The sequence below is a fragment of the Scylla paramamosain genome, chromosome 47, assembly GCF_035594125.1.
Source record: "Scylla paramamosain isolate STU-SP2022 chromosome 47, ASM3559412v1, whole genome shotgun sequence".
Classification (NCBI taxonomy): domain Eukaryota; kingdom Metazoa; phylum Arthropoda; class Malacostraca; order Decapoda; family Portunidae; genus Scylla; species Scylla paramamosain.
The window spans coordinates 5,458,027-5,478,261 of NC_087197.1; the positions used below are offsets into that span (position 1 = coordinate 5,458,027).

At 41.5% G+C, this 20,235-nt stretch overlaps 1 protein-coding gene across 15 annotated transcripts in view; it reads left to right on the top strand.

The window, feature by feature from the left end:
- LOC135095001 (ankyrin-2-like) overlaps positions 1 to 20,235 on the top strand; it is a 195,925-nt gene that overhangs the window by 156,927 nt on the left and 18,763 nt on the right. The window lies entirely within an intron of this gene.

Genomic DNA, 20,235 nt, shown 5'->3' on the forward strand with positions numbered 1-20,235 from the left:
CGTACTCTTCAGTTACATAATTCAGAAATACAAAATAAATGGTAGCGTATTCTTCAATTACATAAAAACTACGATGGAGATATTTTCGCGACTACTGAGTTGTGGGGGAGACCAGAGAATAAATAAATAAATAACAAATATATACCCAAAAAGTATGTATAGACCTGAGGACAGTCTCACACGGTGATCTCGAACCAGGTGGTTTCACTAGTCCCGTGGAGAAAACCAACAAAAAAAAAAAAAAAAAAAAATGCGAATATCTATCCACTCAGAAATAGTTTATCAACAGGAATATCTGAGGGGAATCCAAGAGGGTCTGAGGAGAATCCGAGAGAGACTGCTTTAGTAAATTATTGTTAAATAAACACTTACTTAATATTACAAGAAATGGAAGAGGAGATTATCAGACGGCATGCTCACCTGAGGAGAATCCGAGAGAGACTGGCTTTGCTTGTGAGGAAATCCGCGGGAAACTAAGGATAAAGGTTTCCAATGGGGAAATTTATTAAGTTATAATTTTGTTTTTAGTGGGGGGGGGCGACTAGGTTGTGAGTTCAGGGATGAAAAATATGAATAATTAAGTTACTGTTTACTTTATAGTTGTTACTTTAAGAAGTTTAATTCAATGGACTTTTGAAATCAATTGGGGAATTAGTCAAAGTCTGGTATCTCTTCCCGGCTTGCGTAGCAACAGGGGTAACAAGGGCAGCGAAGCAAAGAAGACTTATCAGATTCGTCAACCTCATTGGCGCGGCGTAATTATCTGGGATTTGTTTGAGCTGGTTTAAGACCTTACCATTATAGAATTAATTTTATCGTATTAAGGGCTCCCCATTCTCTGGGATTAGGTGAAAAATTCGCCTCTATAACCTGGCCAAGCAAGAGAAATTACGTTTATTCACTGGGTAAATTTGTTATAGAAGTGGTCAACACAGTGACGCTGAGGGGGGGGGGGAAAGCAAGGACAAAAGGACACTGAGGAGAGGAGGGGAAGGGGGGGGGGTTAGTCACATGGTACTGAGATTCTGGTCATCCTCGCACATTACATGGGCCTTAGCCTAGGAAAAAAGTAGAAATATACATAATTAATTTCCCAGCACTACACGAGCCTTTCATCCGTTCTAGAATTTTTCACCTCTCTCTTTTCTCCTTACCAAAAAAAAAAAATAAAATAACACCTTCACATCCGAGTAATTAGAACCTCCCCTCACCACCACACAACCAAGCCAGGCTGACGAACTGCACGTGATCTCTGTCGGGAAATAACTCTGACATTCTCTCCCATACAATGGCTTGTGGGCCATATCACCACAATGTCCCTTGGAGACATAACTCGGCTCTTTCTCTCATCTTAAGGAAAAAGAAAAGAAATTCCACCCCAACCAGCCTCTTGACCTCCTGTGGTGTGAGGACTTAACCTTAAGTCACTCCGTCACTCTCTGAAACGAGATTCGGCCACCCCAGTACTCGGTTCCTTCCACTCGGACAGTCATTTACTCATCCACACATTCACTCATACCACGAGATACTACAGATGATTACGCGAAGCGCTCGCCACGTCCTGAAGTAATCCACCACAGTATGGCCCGAACGGATTGTCGAGTGCAGTAGTAGTCTGCGAATTAAAGTGGTTCCTTATTCCTTCTCAAATTCTTACATCACCTCTCACATAGTACACATACCCGTCATACCTCGATTCATTACAACCAGTCCAGCCAGGCCATGCAAAAGTAAGGGGGGGGGACTCTATTTACCCCAAGCACTCTGCTCTTTTCTATACCGTTCTTCCAGCGACATTAACATTCCTCAATATAGCGTCTGGGACGGTTACGCACTCTAGGCGGTAACACTTCAGTTTCTATATCAGGTTGGAACACTGTGTCTTGAGCCGCAACTACATACTCTTCCTCACTGTGAAACTGATCTTTTCTGCCGCTCTTTGCACCATCTTTCCCGAGAAAGGGTCTTTCACCACATAACCACCGCCTCCTCTTAAAACTTCCACCACCTTATATGGGCCGTCCCAACGAACACACAGTTTCTTACACACTCCTGACTCTGTAGTTTCTCGCTTCACCCACACCAACGCCCCAATGTCTACCTTCTGCTCCTTGCGTTTCCTGTTGGCCGCATTACGGTATTTCCGAGTCATTTTCTCGTGTGTTTCCCGGATCAGCCGGCGGACCACATCGACGTCTTGCTCGTCACCATCAACTGCGGGTAGCCTGGCACCCACCACTCGGGGCGCATGCCGGGAGAAAAACGCGAAGAAAGGTTGTTGGGCGATACTGGTATGGACGGCGGCATTCATAGTGGCCTGACACACAGGGAGTAAGTAGGCGAGGCCACCGTAGCGGGTAACCTCGGCACATGGAAGCCAAGATGGATTTGAGCGTGCGATGGAGTCGTTCGGTGATGGCGTTCCCTTGCGGGTGGTAGGGAGTGGTGTAACAGAGGGTGATGAGGTGTTGCTGGCAGAATTGTTGGAAGATCTGGGAGGTGAACTCGCCCCCGTTGTCCAGGACGATGGAGTGAGGAGTCCCGAAGTCGGTAATGTACTGCTGCAGCGCCTCTACAATTCCCTCTGATAGTTTGTTTTTGAGTGGATAGAACTTCACAAATCGGCTAAAGTGATCTACGATAGTCAACACATATCGGTAGCCACCACTGCCTGCAATCATATCCGTCAGGTCTATACCTATCCTATCTAAGGGCTTCTCTACTGAAGGTAATTCCTGATAAGGCTGCTGTAACCCTGGAGAGGTTTTAAATCTTTGACAGGTAAGGCAATTCTTTACGTACTGGGTTACGTCAAACTTGAGATTACACCAGTAAAACAATTCTTCGGCCTTTTTAATTGTCTTTTTCTGACCCAGGTGGCCAGAAAGCTCATGTGCATGTTCTAAAGCTTTAGGAATCAGAACCTGAGGAACTACCAATGAATAATGAATGCTGCCATCAGTGTTTTCCTTAGCGTAGTACAGCAACTCATCAATTATAGTGAACTGGTGCAATATACTCTTATGATACTTTTTGGTAGGTATAGACCCTCCTTCCAGATACTCTATCATGTCTCTCCACTTAATTTCTTCCCTTTGTTGAATCTTGATTTGTTCTAAAGTCAGGCCTAAATAGTTTGGAGTAGGACATCGCTGAATGATCCTCACTGGGCGAGAGAGCTGATCGGCCACGTAGTTATACTTTCCCTTCACATATTGGATGTTGTATTGGTATTCTCTCATCTCTAGTATCCAGCGGTTCATCCTGGCAGATTTGGTCTTTCTCTTAAATATACTAGTAAGGGGCTGATGATCTGTGAATATAGTGAAGCTAGTTCCCCACAAATAATGATGGAAGTGTCTACAAGAGAGAAGTACTGCCAAGGCTTCTTTATCTGTAGCTGAGTACCTATTCTCAGTGGAGTTTAATTTTTTTGAAAAATAGACCAAAGGTCTGACGGACCCATCCTCCTGAGTTTGACTTAAGACGCCTCCTACGTGGGTATTACTGGCATCAGTTGTTAAAATGAACGGCTGGTTACTTTGCGCTCTCGCTAGTATAGGGGCCTGGGCAAGAGATCTTTTTAAGGTATCGAATGCCTCCTGACACTTGTCTGTCCAAAGGAAAGGTTGATCTTTTTTCGTTAGGTTGGTAAGTGGAGTGGCTATTTGAGCGAAATTACTGATGTGTTTCCTATAAAATCCTGCCATACCTAAAAATCGTCTCACTTCCTTGACCTTAGTGGGCGGTTTCATTTCCAATACTGCCTCTACATTCTTTGGGTCGGGTTGACTACCTTCTTGTGAAATTTTATGACCAAGAAACGTAACTTCAGTCTTTGCCATTTCGCATTTAGATAAGTTAAGCTTGACTCCGTTTTCTTTAAGTAAAGCGAAAGTTTCACTGAGTCTTTCGCTGAGTGTGGTGAAGTCTGAAGCCCAAATGATTAGGTCGTCTAAGTAATTTTTTATCCAACCCTTCTTCACGAGAGGAGCTAACAATGAGGCCATATGTCTTGTAAAAATAGCTGGGGAACAGCTTAATCCAAAAGGTAGCCTTTTAAACCTATAGAGAGTCACCCCATCACTGAAGGCTGTGAGGTCTCTGCTACCTTCCTCCAATAGAATTTGAAAATAAGCCTCCCTCATATCTAGCGTGGCATAGAACTGATGGCCAGCTGCTTGTTCAACTAATTCTTCTAGGCGGGGAAGCGGGTAAATGTCAGTAGTTAGGTGTTTGTTGACATGTCGGTAGTCAAGGCACATTCTTTTTACTTCCATCCGGTTTATTGACTAATACTATAGGAGAGAGCCATGCAGATGTAGATTTTTCAATGATATCTCTGTTCTCCATATCTGTTAACATGTCTGATATCAGGGTTTTTGCTTCCTCGGGGTATCGGTACCTAGGACCACGACTAGGCTCTGGATTAGAGATATTAATTTTAGCAGGAGGCCCTTTCATTAATCCAAGTTCGTTTTTGTCTACTATGAATAAATCATGGTGATTGAGAATGATATTTTTTAAGATTGTTTTCTGCTCTCTAGTAAGGTTACTCCATTTCTGTTGTCTTATCAACTCCTCGAGTCTTTGTGGCCTACTCTTTGACTCCTGACACCTTATTTGGTCATTGTGTGGCAACAGATCATTGTGGATTTCTAGGGAAGGAGTGGTTTGCTTTTGGTGGATGACTTTGATCGTCGGGGAGGAGATGTTTTCAAAAGTGCCTAATAGGGTTCCTGGTTTGATTGTTTTCCGGCCCTTAGTATCATTAATAAATGGGAGGGGGACCTTTTTATTCTCATCTACTGTCACAATCAAGGGGTGATGATTAGGCGTTAAACATGGCTGAGGCTGGACTAACAAAGTTTCTCCTGGGTTTTCTTTCACCGAGATAGGAAGAAACTGAGCTCGGTAGGGATCAAGTTTGATGGTATGAGTTAGACGGATGTGTTCTGTTTGACTGGGAGTGGTAGGAAGAATAGGTACCTCGTGAACTCGTTCCACCTTGCCTTTCTGCCTTTTGATATGATTAACAAGGTATGTGGTTTTACCCCACTTTACTGTATTTGTCTTACCATTCCATTGAAAAGGAGCTTGTGAAAGTATGTCTGTCCCGAGTAAGACGTCAGCGTCAAGGTAGCTATTCGGGACTACAGGGCACCATTGTTTGTGTATAGTCTCTTCACCTACTCCTATCTCTAGTAAGGTCATCCCCAAGATTCGTAAGGGTGAACCAGTTACCCCTTGTAGTATAGGTACTGCTCGCCTTTGTGATATAGCTCCTTCTAATTTCTTTACCGCAGCCTCTGTGATTAAAGTATAGCCGCTACCAGTGTCAATGACAGCTTTAAGAATTTTCTTGTTAACTATGAGATTGATAGCGGGGGATGTGAATCCCTGGGTGAGTCATATATTCTGATTTGGTTTTCCGGGGCAGTTTTTATTTCCTCTCCAGCACCCATGCTGTCTACAGTCAAAACATGATCCACGGGCAGGTTTTCTCCAGCACTCTCTCAGCGTGTGACTATGGGTTCGACAGTGTGAGCAATATTTAGCGGGTTGTGTTGGAGAGGGGGAGGTTCTCAACCTTCCTACTTGATCAGTGAGACTTTTAATCTGCTGCTTAAGTTCCCAAATTTCCTTTGATTCCTTGGATGTTGCATTTGTTAGGTCTGGGGGATTTTGAGTTATTGGGTCAGGGCTACCAATGAGTTTTGAATTAGATTTTTCCAGTTCAGGTTTAATTCTAGCAATGGGGGAAGTATGGGCAGCCTCGAGCAGTTGGCGCTCATGTTCTACCCTGTCAATAAATTTATTAAGAGGATAATCCTCATCCAGGAAATCTTCTAGTCTAGCCTTTGCTTCTTGGGTTAAGCCCTGCCACAACTTTCTTTTGATAATTTTCTTACATTTAGGGAGTTTCTCTCCTGGAAAGCTCGTCTCTAGAGTGGCATATTTGCAAGTGAATTTGTTGGCAAATGCTTGGGGAGATTCTACCCAATCATATGTCTGTGCGTCTATGTCTCTCCACGCCCTGTCAAAGTTAACCTCTTGGGAGAATTGTGATAGAAGCAATTGTTTAATACTATTCCAGGTGTGACAATGATGTAAGGTTTGATGGTTATGTATGAGAGCTGCGAGCTCGCTGCTGACCCTACTCTTTGCAATTTGCACTTTGCGGGTGTCCTCATTGCTACTTTGCTCCACCAGTTCAATGAAAATTTGCAATTGGGTAGTTGAGTCAAGACCTTGTAGGTGGTGGAGTTCAAGAATTGGGATATCTCGGGGTTTGGTGGGAGTGCTAGGTGCTCTGTGTAAATTAGGGATGTTAGCCAAGCGCCCAATTACCTGATTTTGTTGATTTAAGATTTGCTTTAGTTCCTCTACTTCCTGTTCTAAAGTGTTCAAGTCTTTCCCTTTACTTTCATGTTTAACTGCTCCCAGGCTCTCTCTGGTGTTATGATCCATTAAGTCCTGCCACGGGTCTAATCCACGCCTTGGGAGGCGAACATTATCAGTCATCTTTGCTCACATGGAAGTTTAATGTACTGGGTGTAGAACACAATCTCTCAGGGTGATTGTTAGGTGACCTGCGATACACAGTATGCGCTCAGGTTTTCTTCTTCCAGGACAATGTGTTCTACTCCACTGCCTCTCTATTGCTACTGTGACCTTCAATAACTCTTTTGAACTTACTGATTACTTGAGCTTGGCCTCTCTCATCCCAGTGAACACCATCCTCGCTCAGTTCTTGTACAAATTGAATATTATTAAAATGAATGTTTGGGGTCTTCAGGGCTCTCTTTACTCTATTATTGATTCCTACTTGGAATTTCTTATATTTCTCCACTGATATTCCCCTAGGGTTGGTCCTGGGTTCAATTTGGCAGACACGCACTAGTGATTGGCATTTGGCAGTGATTTCTTTGATGATGTTCTTAACATCGGAGAAAATCCTAGCGGGATTGGTAGATGTTTCTATGTCGTTGCTGCCTATCCACAAGATGGTCAAGTCATGTTGCCACTCGAGTACTCGATTTAACCGATCATCCTCAAAGAAAGTCCTAGCCTTTGCTCCAGGGGCTCTGAATATCCTAATTTGCACATTTGTTACCTCTAGATGCCGGGGAATCTGGCTATGCCCTACAAGTGCCACCTTCAACATTTACACTTATTTCCAGTCTCCACCTCTTTCGGTCAGTCGCGAAATAAATGCCACCGCTGCTCACCAGTTTAGTGCCCTCTAAGGGGTGTGATGTTCCCTTGTGGCACACGATAATTACAAATCCTATCACTGGATTAAAAGAAATACAAATATTGACACTTTTATAGAATTTTAATTGATAATGGAATAAACCGAATAATAATAATAAAAAGAAAGGAATTCAGAAATACAAAATAAATGGTAGCGTATTCTTCAATTACATAAAAACTACGATGGAGATATTTTCGCGACTACTGAGTTGTGGGGGAGACCAGAGAATAAATAAATAAATAACAAATATATACCCAAAAAGTATGTATAGACCTGAGGACAGTCTCACACGGTGATCTCGAACCAGGTGGTTTCACTAGTCCCGTGGAGAAAACCAACAAAAAAAAAAAAAAAAAAAAAATGCGAATATCTATCCACTCAGAAATAGTTTATCAACAGGAATATCTGAGGGGAATCCAAGAGGGTCTGAGGAGAATCCGAGAGAGACTGGCTTTAGTAAATTATTGTTAAATAAACACTTACTTAATATTACAAGAAATGGAAGAGGAGATTATCAGACGGCATGCTCACCTGAGGAGAATCCGAGAGAGACTGGCTTTGCTTGTGAGGAAATCGGCGGGAAACTAAGGATAAAGGTTTCCAATGGGGAAATTTATTAAGTTATAATTTTGTTTTTAGTGGGGGGGGGGCGACTAGGTTGTGAGTTCAGGGATGAAAAATATGAATAATTAAGTTACTGTTTACTTTATAGTTGTTACTTTAAGAAGTTTAATTCAATGGACTTTTGAAATCAATTGGGGAATTAGTCAAAGTCTGGTATCTCTTCCCGGCTTGCGTAGCAACAGGGGTAACAAGGGCAGCGAAGCAAAGAAGACTTATCAGATTCGTCAACCTCATTGGCGCGGCGTAATTATCTGGGATTTGTTTGAGCTGGTTTAAGACCTTACCATTATAGAATTAATTTTATCGTATTAAGGGCTCCCCATTCTCTGGGATTAGGTGAAAAATTCGCCTCTATAACCTGGCCAAGCAAGAGAAATTACGTTTATTCACTGGGTAAATTTGTTATAGAAGTGGTCAACACAGTGACGCTGAGGGGGGGGGGGAAAAGCAAGGACAAAAGGACACTGAGGAGAGGAGGGGAAGGGGGGGGGGTTAGTCACATGGTACTGAGATTCTGGTCATCCTCGCACATTACATGGGCCTTAGCCTAGGAAAAAAGTAGAAATATACATAATTAATTTCCCAGCACTACATATATATATATATATATATATATATATATATATATATATATATATATATATATATATATATATATATATATATATATATATATATATATATATATATATATATATATATATATATATATATATATATATATATATATATATATATATATATATATATATATATATATATATATATATATATATATATATATATATATATATATATATATATATATATATATATATATATATATATATATATATATATATATATATATATATATATATATATATATATATATATATATATATATATATATATATATATATATATATATATATATATATATATATATATATATATATATATATATATATATATATATATATATATATATATAGCTATATTTTTTGTTGGGTGGGAGGAAGTAGGCCATTAAGTATGCATGCAGTCTACACCAACTCGAAATTATTTTCTTTAATGAAGATCGTTTGTATTTTCCGCGCAACGGTTCGTTTGTCAGGGTGTAGGCTTTGTAGGAATGAACCGAAATCCATTCTGCTCTCGAGACGTCTTTCGGTCCTGTCTGGACCATCTTCAGGAGAACAGTGAAGAGACTGGCGACTCACCAGTCTCTTCACGTGGCGGAGGTGGTGGGTTGCGGGAAGGGGAGTGTAGAGCCAATCAGCGCCCGGCTTGGATACGGCCAGGTCGTAGCCGCTTCGTGGAGAGAAGAAACCCATGGTTGTTGCTGAATGTTGATTAAAGGTTTTTCTGATTGGATGTATGTTGCTTCTGTCATCCTGAGTGTCTTGATATCATTGACTTTTCAAGGATGCTGGTGTTGTTTTCCTTTCCATGTGGTGTCTCCTCAGGATGAATCCGTTATTATAATATATATGTACATATATATATATATATATATATATATATATATATATATATATATATATATATATATATATATATATATATATATATATATATATACTCGTATATATATTCTAAGGCCATCAATAAAAGAGGCCCTCTCGGCTATGCTTCGTCATATTGTCGCTGAATTCCAAAAGCAGTCTCATAGGAGTGTAATGTTAATGCCTTAATGATGTATTTTAAAGTGCTGTTTGTCAGAACAGAACAGGAATTCTGTAGCATTTATTTCAAAATGAAACTTTGTAATATCATCGGGTGAATTAACTGCTTCAACAGCATTCTCTGCAATGATAATTAAGTGTTGGACGAGTACACGACTTTATTTTCTTTACCTGAGGATACGGACAGCAAACCAGAAAGAGATGAAGTGAGTTAAGGTCACGGCATTCAGTTCAGTTCACGGCTTTAAGTTCAGGTAGGAGGAGGCAGTAAACACCTGCTGAAACGATAATTACTCCCAATGAGGTCTAAAGCACTGTTCAGGAGGTGCTGTGAACTTATCATTAAACCCAGCTGTGACTTCACTGAACGTTTCCCTTTGTGTCTCACAACACAAGGGGGCAGTCATAGCCTGCCCTCTAAAGACAACTCTCTTCCTCCACACAAAACTACAAGCACACACACCCCTTCACACACACACACACACCCTTCACTCAAAAATTTAAAAATGATCATGGCGACTCCAACACCAGCCTCGGAGTCCTCATCTGGGGAGGGGACCATAAATGTTCCCAGGTCGGACTGCCTTTTTGTCAACTACCCTAAGTGTCTTGACATCCCCTTCAACTTTTTCTTCATTAACTTCTGCAACATTCACGGTCTAAGATCTAATTTTCAATCTGTAGAACACCACCTCTCCTCTTTTAAGCTTCCTCTTCTTTTCCTCACTGAAACTCAGATGTCTGAGGCAACTGACAGTAGCCCCTTTTCTGTTCCCTCCTACTTTCTCTATCCTCATTTTCGATCCAAAGCTGGATGTTGAGTTTATGTGAGCATTGACTTAACCTGCTCTCGTGCCCACGCTCTTGAATATTCCGAGTTTTCCACCATCTGGCTACGACTACAGAGTCACTCTCAAACTAAATTTATCTGTGCTGTATACCTCTCACCTAACTCCTCTGACTATAAGAAGCATATTCTGACCTCTTCCCTTTTGCAGAGATCTCCATTGTTGGAGACTTCAATTTTCACCACCAGCTTTGGCTTCCCTCTCCCTTCACTGATCATCCTGGTGAACTAGCCTTCAACTTTGCTATCCTCCACGACCTAGAGCGATTGGTGCAATACCCTATTCGTATTCCTGACTGTCTTGGAGATACGCCCAACATTCTTGACCTTTTCCTGACCTCTAATCCTTCTGCTTATGCTGTCACCCTTTCTACTCCGTTGGGCTCCTCCGATCACAATCTCATATCTGTATCTTGTCCTATCACTCCAATCCCTCCACAGGATTCCCTTAAGCGAAGGTGCCTCTGGCGTTTTGCCTCTGCTAGTTGGGTGGACCTGAGGAGGTATTTTGCTGATTTTCCTTGGAATGACTACTGCTTCCGTGTCAGAGACCCGTCTTTGTGTGCTGAGCGCATAACAGAGGTGATAGTGTCTGGCATGGAGACGTACATTCCTCACTCTTTTTCTCGAAAAAAACCTTCCAAACCTAGGTTTAACACAGCTTGTTCTCGTGCTATACATGATAGAGAGGTGGCCCACAAAAGGTATTTAAGCCTTCCATCACCAGAATCTCATGCACTTTATATTTCTGCCCGGAACCATGCCAAATCTGTTCTCCAACTAGCCAAAAACTCCTTTATTAACAGAAAGTGTCAAAAATCTTTCAAGATCTAACTCCCCTCGTGACTTCTGTCATCTAGCCAAAAACATCTCCAATAACTTTGCTTCTTCTTCTTTCCCTCCTTTATTTCAACCAGATGGCACCACTGCTATCACATCTATTTCTAAAGCTGAACTCTTTGCTCAAACCTTTGCTAAAAACTCTACCTTGGATGATTCTGGGCTTGTTCCTCCCTCTCCTCCACCCTCTGACTACTTCATGCTACCTATTAAAATTCTTCGAAATGATGTTTTCCATGCCCTCGCTGGCCTAAACCCTCGGAAGGCTTTTAGACCTGATGGGGTCCCTCCTATTGTTCTCCGAAACTGCGCCTCCGTGCTTGCACCTTGCCTAGTCAAACTCTTTCAACTTTGTCTGTCAACATCTATCTATCCTTGATGGAAGTTTGCCTACATTCAGCCTGTTCCTTAGAAGGGTGACCGTTCTAATCCCTCAAACTACCGTCCTATTGCTTTAATTTCCTGCCTATCTAAAGTTTTTTAATCTCTCCTCAACAGGAAGATTCTTAACATTTATCACTTCACAACCTTCTGTCTGATCGCCAGTATGGGTTCCGTCAAGGCCGCTCTACTGGTGATCTTCCGGCCTTCCTTACTGAGTCTTGGTCATCCTCTTTTAGATGATTTTGGTGAAACTTTTGCTGATGCCTTGGACATATCAAAAGCTTTTGATAGAGTCTGGCACAAAGCTTTGATTTCTATCCTTCTCTCTGTAACTTCATCTCAAGTTACCTTTCTGACCGTTCTATTGCTGCTGTGGTAGACGGTCACTGTTCCTGTCCTAAATCTATTAACAGTGGTGTTCCTCAGGGTTCTGTCCTGTCATCCACTCTTCTTATTATTCATCAATGATCTTCTAAACCAAACTTCTTGGCCTATCCACTCCTACGCTGATGATACCACCCTGCACTTTTCTGCGTCTTTGTATAGACGTCCAACCCTTCAGGAAGTAGACATATCACGCAGGGAAGCCACAGAACGCCTGACTTCTGATCTTTCTAAAATTTGTGATTGGGGCAGAGCAAACTTGGTATTGTTCAATGTCTCAAAAACTTAATTCCTCCATCTATCAACTATCCCTTCTTCATGCTTCACATGTCTGGGGGGTTCTACTCATATTGCTCTTCTAGACAGGGTGGAATCAAGACAAGACATCAACTCCTCTCCTCTAACTGATTGTCTTCAGCCTCTTTCTCACCGCCGCAATGTTGCATCTCTAGCTGTCTTCTACCGCTATTATCATGCTAACTGCTTTTCTGATCTTGCTAACTGCATGCCTCCCCTCCTCCCGCGGCCTCGCTTCTTTCTCTCACCCCTATTCTGTCCATCTCTCTAACGCAAGAGTTAACCAGTATTCTCGATCATTCATCCCTTTCTCTGGTAAACTCTGGAATTCCCTGCCTGCTTCTGTATTTTCACTTCCTATGACTTAAATTCCTTCAAGAGGGAGGTTTCAAGACACTTATCCATCAATTTTTGACTACCGCTTTTTACCCTTTTATGGGACTGGCATTTCAGTGGGCTTTTCTTTTTATTGGATTTTTGTTGCCATTGGCCAGTGTCCCTCCTACATGAAAAAAAAAAGGTCACGGCTTTCAGTTCAGGTCACGGCTTTCAGTTCTCGTCACGGCTTTCAGTTCTGGTCACGGGTTTCAGTTCCGGTCACGGGTTTCAGTTCCGGTCACTGCTTTCAGTTCAGGTCACGGCTTCCTTGTGTGCGGACGTTCATGACTGTTAGTATGTGAGAGGGTGTTGAGGCTTGTCGCTGTGGAAGACGAGATCTTGCGAGAGGTCTCTCTCTCCTGTGGAGGCTGAGGGCCAGCAGAAAGCTTCTTTTGGTGATGGTAGTAGTGTTTGAAGATGATGCAATTGCTTCTTAGTAGGACTGCATCGTTAGAGAGTGCAGTTAAAGAGTCTGACGGAGGAAAATCGACATCTCCGTTTCAAGACTCAGACAGCAGACGCCTTGCCTAGTAAGGCGTCTGTTTCAGAAGAGGAGTGGAGGGAGGTGTCCAGCGCTGGATTTCATTTTTGGCTCAGGAAGGCACCGCAACAGGGAGCGGAGTTGGGAAACTCCTTGAAGGCGCTCTCTGGGGTTGAGGAGGTGTTTAGAATTCTGCCGAGGCGGTCAGCACACGGCATTCCAGGGCCATTGCACTGTAGCTAGGAGAGGGAAAAGGCAACTAGTGTCAGGCACAAGGGTAAAGTAGGGCAGATACGAATAACAGGGGTAACAATGGGGAGCAGAGTAAGGGTGAGTTCAAGATGTTTGATATAAACTGCAGGAGTATCAGAAACAAAACTGATCTATTGAGCGGGACAGCCAACACAGAAAACTTAGTCATCATAGGATTGTCAGAAACATGGGTAGACTTAGCAGAGAAACACCTACAGCAAAAAAACAGAGATAGACATGTATTATCCCAGCTGCCATTTTTTTTTTTTTTTTTATGTAGGAAGGATACTGGCCAAGGGAAACAAAAATCCAATAAAAAAAATGCCCACTGAAATGCCAATCCCATAAAAGGGTCAAAGCAGTGGTCAAAAATTGATGAATAAGTGTCTTGAAACCTCCCTCTTGAAGGAATTCAAGTCATAGGAAGGTGGAAATACAGAAGCAGGCAGGGAGTTCCAGAGTTTACCAGAGAAAGGGATGAATGATTGAGAATACTGGTTAACTCTTGCGTTAGAGAGGTGGACAGAATAGGGGTGAGAGAAAGAAGAAAGTCTTGTGCAGCGAGGCCGCGGGAGGAAGGGAGGCATGCAGTTAGCAAGATCAGAAGAGCAGTTAGCATGAAAATAGCAGTAGAGGACAGCTAGAGATGCAACATTGCGGCGGTGAGAGAGAGGCTGAAGACAGTCAGTTAGAGGAGAGGAGTTGATGAGACGAAAAGCTTTTGATTCCACCCTGTCTAGAAGAGCGGTATGAGTGGAACCCCCCCCAGACATGTGAAGCATACTCCATATACCACTATCCTACAGATACTTTAGGTAGGAAGGGTGGTGGTGTGGCTCTGTATGTCAAGGATACGATAAACTTTAATGTAAATAATACCATAAAAATATTGGAATGTAGAGTCGATATGGGTTGAAGTAGAGTTAGGTAAGGATAAGATAGTGTAGGTGTTATATACAGATCGCTAGATCTAGGCAGTGACGCAAGTGTTCCAGTAAAGCAGGAAATTCAGAATGCAGCAAGAAACAGAAATGTATGATATATGATGTATCATGTGGAACCTTAATTACATAAATATAAAGTGGGATAATATGATATGAGATAGCATAATTTTTGGAGGTTATTCAAGATTGCTTCATGAAACAAGAAATCACCGAATCTACAAGAGGATAATATTTTAGACTTGGTTTAAAGAAAATAATAAAAATTTAATCTCTGGAATAGAGGTGAGTGAACAGCTGGGGACCTCAGATCACAGGGAGGTTAAGTTTGAGGCCACAAACACCTTAAGTGCTTTGGACGCTAATTTTAAGCATTTTGCAGTACAGGAAATTCACAAGGATCAGGAATATTTTATGCCATATAAAGTACTAGTAAAAAAAAAAAAAAAAAAAACTGATGACAGCAAGTCTTAGGAGGGAGACATGTTACAAAAAGTGTATCTATAAGGTGAGGTAGAGGTTACAGGACAATATACGAAACTACAGCTAAGAGCATGAAGAAAATGTAACTACGAAATTAAGATAGCGAACAAGTTATGTAAAAAATAACCCAAAGTTATTTTTTCAGTTATAGGCAAGATAGGCAAAAAATAGGCCCTTTAAAGAAATCAATTGAAGAAATTATAGATAGTGAAGAGGAAATTAAAAATTTTTTCCCTCAGTATTTTCCCAAGAAGACACGAGAGTGATAGCGCTGGTAGAACAGGTTTTTAGGGAACAGAAAATGGACAAAATTAGGGATATCGTCCTAACTAAGGACAATGTCATTAAGGAGGTAAATTAAAAACGAGTAAATCCTCAGTGCTAGATGACGCCTTCCCTAGAGCACTGGAGGAGTGCAAGGCTGTGCTTAATTAGCGAACCTATCGCAGAGGTATTTAGGGAATCATTAGACAAGATTACCTAAGCTATGGAGGCAGGCAAAAGTAGTATCTATTTATAAGAAAGAGGATAAGTCAGAGTTGCAACTATCTCCCCATTAGTTTAATATGTGCGGTATGCAAGTTGCTGGAAACCATCATAGCTAGAGAAATCACAGAACACCTAGACAAACACCAGCTAATCAATGAGAGTCAGCTTGGATTTAGGAAAGGTAAATATTTTCTTACAAACCTATTAGGGCTTTATAGAAGAGTAATAGAAGCCGTATATAGCAACGATAACTATGGTATAATTTATATAGACCAGTAAGGCATTCGACAGGGTACCTCATTGGAGACTATTAGATAAAATAAAGGCTCACGGTGTTGAACTGAAAGTTCTGAGCTGGATCAGGGCGTGGCTTAACTTTAGGGAACATAGGAAGCAGGTAAAAGGTGTTAGGGGGGCTAATTATTAGCAGAATGCCACAAGGATCAGTAATGCGTCACTATTGTTCTTAATTCACATAAAAGACTTAGATACGAGGATTAGGAGTGATATAAATTAATTTGCTGATGACACAAAGGTAGGTAGAAAAATTAAAACAAACCAGGATGGCAGGGAGCTGCAGGAGGATCTGGACAGGTTGTATGAATGATCATTAAAGTGGTAAATGAGGTTTATATAATAAACAAATGTAAGGTCTTGAGTGTAGGCAGAAGAACAGTAGATAACATCTTTGATATCAGCCTATGTAGGACCTGTAAAACGCCTGGATAAACGATTGACGAGCGAAGCGGTCACTAACCTAAAATAAACTAAACTAACCTAAAATAAATAAACTAACATAAGCCTAAAATAACTTAGTCATTTATATATAATAATAATAAAATAATGAAAAAGTGGAAGCAATCCACAAATCGCGAATTGCGCTAATATTCAAATCACTCTAGCTAGTTGCTAGAGCTAGTTGCTAGAGCTAGTTGCTAGAGCTAGTTGCTAGAGCTAGTTACTACAGCTAGTTGCTAGAGCTAGTTACTACAGCTAGTTGCTAGAGCTAGTTGCTAGAGCTAGTTACTACAGCTAGTTGCTAGAGCTAGTTGCTAGAGCTAGTTGCTAGAGCTAGTTACTACAGCTAGTTGCTAGAGCTAGTTACTACAGCTAGTTGCTAGAGCTAGTTGCTAGAGCTAGTTGCTAGAGCTAGTTACTACAGCTAGTTGCTAGAGCTAGTTGCTAGAGCTAGTTACTACAGCTAGTTGCTAGAGCTAGTTGCTAGAGCTAGTTGCTAGAGCTAGTTACTACAGCTAGTTGCTAGAGCTAGTTGCTAGAGCTAGTTACTACAGCTAGTTGCTAGAGCTAGTTGCTAGAGCTAGTTACTACAGCTAGTTGCTAGAGCTAGTTGCTAGAGCTAGTTGCTAGAGCTAGTTGCTAGAGCTAGTTACTACAGCTAGTTGCTAGAGCTAGTTGCTAGAGCTAGTTGCTAGAGCTAGTTACTACAGCTAGTTGCTAGAGCTAGTTGCTAGAGCTAGTTACTACAGCTAGTTGCTAGAGCTAGTTGCTAGAGCTAGTTGCTAGAGCTAGTTACTACAGCTAGTTGCTAGAGCTAGTTGCTAGAGCTAGTTACTACAGCTAGTTGCTAGAGCTAGTTGCTAGAGCTAGTTACTACAGCTAGTTGCTAGAGCTAGTTACTACAGCTAGTTGCTAGAGCTAGTTGCTAGAGCTAGTTGCTAGAGCTAGTTACTACAGCTAGTTGCTAGAGCTAGTTGCTAGAGCTAGTTACTACAGCTAGTTGCTAGAGCTAGTTACTACAGCTAGTTGCTAGAGCTAGTTGCTAGAGCTAGTTGCTAGAGCTAGTTACTACAGCTAGTTGCTAGAGCTAGTTGCTAGAGCTAGTTGCTAGAGCTAGTTGCTAGAGCTAGTTACTACAGCTAGTTGCTAGAGCTAGTTGCTAGAGCTAGTTGCTAGAGCTAGTTGCTAGAGCTAGTTACTACAGCTAGTTGCTATAGAGCTAGTTGCTAGAGCTAGTTGCTAGAGCTAGTTGCTAGAGCTAGTTGCTAGAGCTAGTTACTACAGCTAGTTGCTAGAGCTAGTTGCTAGAGCTAGTTGCTAGAGCTAGTTACTACAGCTAGTTGCTAGAGCTAGTTGCTAGAGCTAGTTGCTAGAGCTAGTTACTACAGCTAGTTGCTAGAGCTAGTTGCTAGAGCTAGTTGCTAGAGCTAGTTGCTAGAGGTAGTTGCTAGAGCTAGTTACTACAGCTAGTTGCTAGAGCTAGTTGCTAGAGCTAGTTGCTAGAGCTAGTTGCTAGAGCTAGTTACTACAGCTAGTTGCTAGAGCTAGTTGCTAGAGCTAGTTACTACAGCTAGTTGCTAGAGCTAGTTGCTAGAGCTAGTTGCTAGAGCTAGTTACTACAGCTAGTTGCTAGAGCTAGTTGCTAGAGCTAGTTACTACAGCTAGTTGCTAGAGCTAGTTGCTAGAGCTAGTTGCTAGAGCTAGTTACTACAGCTAGTTGCTAGAGCTAGTTGCTAGAGCTAGTTACTACAGCTAGTTGCTAGAGCTAGTTGCTAGAGCTAGTTGCTAGAGCTAGTTACTACAGCTAGTTGCTAGAGCTAGTTGCTAGAGCTAGTTGCTAGAGCTAGTTACTACAGCTAGTTGCTAGAGCTAGTTGCTAGAGCTAGTTGCTAGAGCTAGTTGCTAGAGCTAGTTACTACAGCTAGTTGCTAGAGCTAGTTGCTAGAGCTAGTTGCTAGAGCTAGTTACTACAGCTAGTTGCTAGAGCTAGTTGCTAGAGCTAGTTACTACAGCTAGTTGCTAGAGCTAGTTGCTAGAGCTAGTTGCTAGAGCTAGTTACTACAGCTAGTTGCTAGAGCTAGTTGCTAGTGCTAGTTACTACAGCTAGTTGCTAGAGCTAGTTGCTAGAGCTAGTTACTACAGCTAGTTGCTAGAGCTAGTTGCTAGAGCTAGTTACTACAGCTAGTTGCTAGAGCTAGTTGCTAGAGCTAGTTGCTAGAGCTAGTTGCTAGAGCTAGTTACTACAGCTAGTTGCTAGAGCTAGTTGCTAGAGCTAGTTACTACAGCTAGTTGCTAGAGCTAGTTGCTAGAGCTAGTTGCTAGAGCTAGTTGCTAGAGCTAGTTACTACAGCTAGTTGCTAGAGCTAGTTGCTAGAGCTAGTTACTACAGCTAGTTGCTAGAGCTAGTTGCTAGAGCTAGTTGCTAGAGCTAGTTGCTAGAGCTAGTTACTACAGCTAGTTGCTAGAGCTAGTTGCTAGAGCTAGTTGCTAGAGCTAGTTACTACAGCTAGTTGCTACAGCTAGTTGCTAGAGCTAGTTGCTAGAGCTAGTTACTAGAGCTAGTTGCTAGAGCTAGTTGCTAGAGCTAGTTGCTAGAGCTAGTTACTACAGCTAGTTGCTAGAGCTAGTTGCTAGAGCTAGTTGCTAGAGCTAGTTGCTACAGCTAGTTGCTAGAGCTAGTTGCTACAGCTAGTTGCTAGAGCTAGTTGCTAGAGCTAGTTGCTAGAGCTAGTTGCTACAGCTAGTTGCTAGAGCTAGTTGCTAGAGCTAGTTACTAATTGCTAGTTTGCGAGAGCGGAATGATTGTGGAACATTCCGTTGAACAGGAAATCTCATTATGCATTCAGTGATATGTTTCTGCTCTTGTTAAGACAAACAAAAATTGATGAACATTGCTGAAAATTAAGGTTATTTATACAATCGCATTTTCGACACTACCATACATTTTTCAAGTTACCCATTGAATTCACTCAATAGAAGAGATGAAAGATACATCGTGTTGAAGTGATAGAATTTCGTTACAATCGGCTAATATACCGATCGCTCTAGCTAAAAACTTTGTAAGAGCCGAACAGTTGTGGTACATACCACTGGATAGGAGATTTCGTTGTGCGTGCAGTAGTATGTACGAGGCCTCGTTGTGACAAAAGTAAGTTGGTGAAATTGCAGAAAACTGAGGATCACTTTACAAAATACTGCTTTCAATACTATTCTTATTTTTGGAAGTTAGCAATTGACTTCAAACAATAGAAGAAACTAAAACTATATGATATAAAAATTAATAGAGCTGTGCTATTATATGGTGCTAATTTCGTTAAGATCTGTCGTGTAGTTCCGGAGACATTAGCGTTTGAATAGCGTTACAGTCGGGCCAGGCCGCTCAAAATGTAATTCCAACCTTAAAAGTAAACTTCCCCTCGCTCGTAGCAAAAAGTGAGTGACTTGGGAGTTCAGGTAATGTCAGATCTTAGGTGAAGGGAACAGTCTGTGTCAGTCAGAAAAACAAAAAAAAGAAAAATACAATAGTAGGATTTATCAGTAGAAGCGTAACAAACAGAAGTGCAGAGGTTGTTCTGACAAAGTTATATTTAGCTTGGATATACCATCTGGACTGTGCAGAACGGATATGGACACCATACTATAGGAAAGACATACATACCTTAGAAGCAGTGCAGAAGAGGATGACTTAGATGATTCAGGGACTGAGAAGAATTCGGTGAAAAGATAAGCTAAAAAGGAATTAACAAAGGTGACATAATTGGTGTTTTCATAGCAAACAATCAGGACAGAACTCAAGCTAATGGATATAGGCTAAATAAGTTTCGGTTTAGGAAAGAGATTGGTAGGAACCGGTCCACAAGCAGAATGTGAATGATTGGAACAGACTTAGCAGCCATGTGTTCATCACCAACACGCTAGGTGGTTAGATGATTATATCGATAGGGTAGACAGGTGGACAATCGACTTCCTGTAGCCTCCTTAATTTTTCTTATGTTGTGTTAAGAGGAGAAGGAAAGGCATTTGTCAAATAAGAACTCCACTTGGTACAGTAAGGCTGCGTTTACACCAAGCGAATCGATTCGATTCATGAAGAATCAACACGATTCATGATTCGTCTTGATACATCACACTAATAACTGTTTACACTAAGCGAATCGAGTAAATTCAAACCA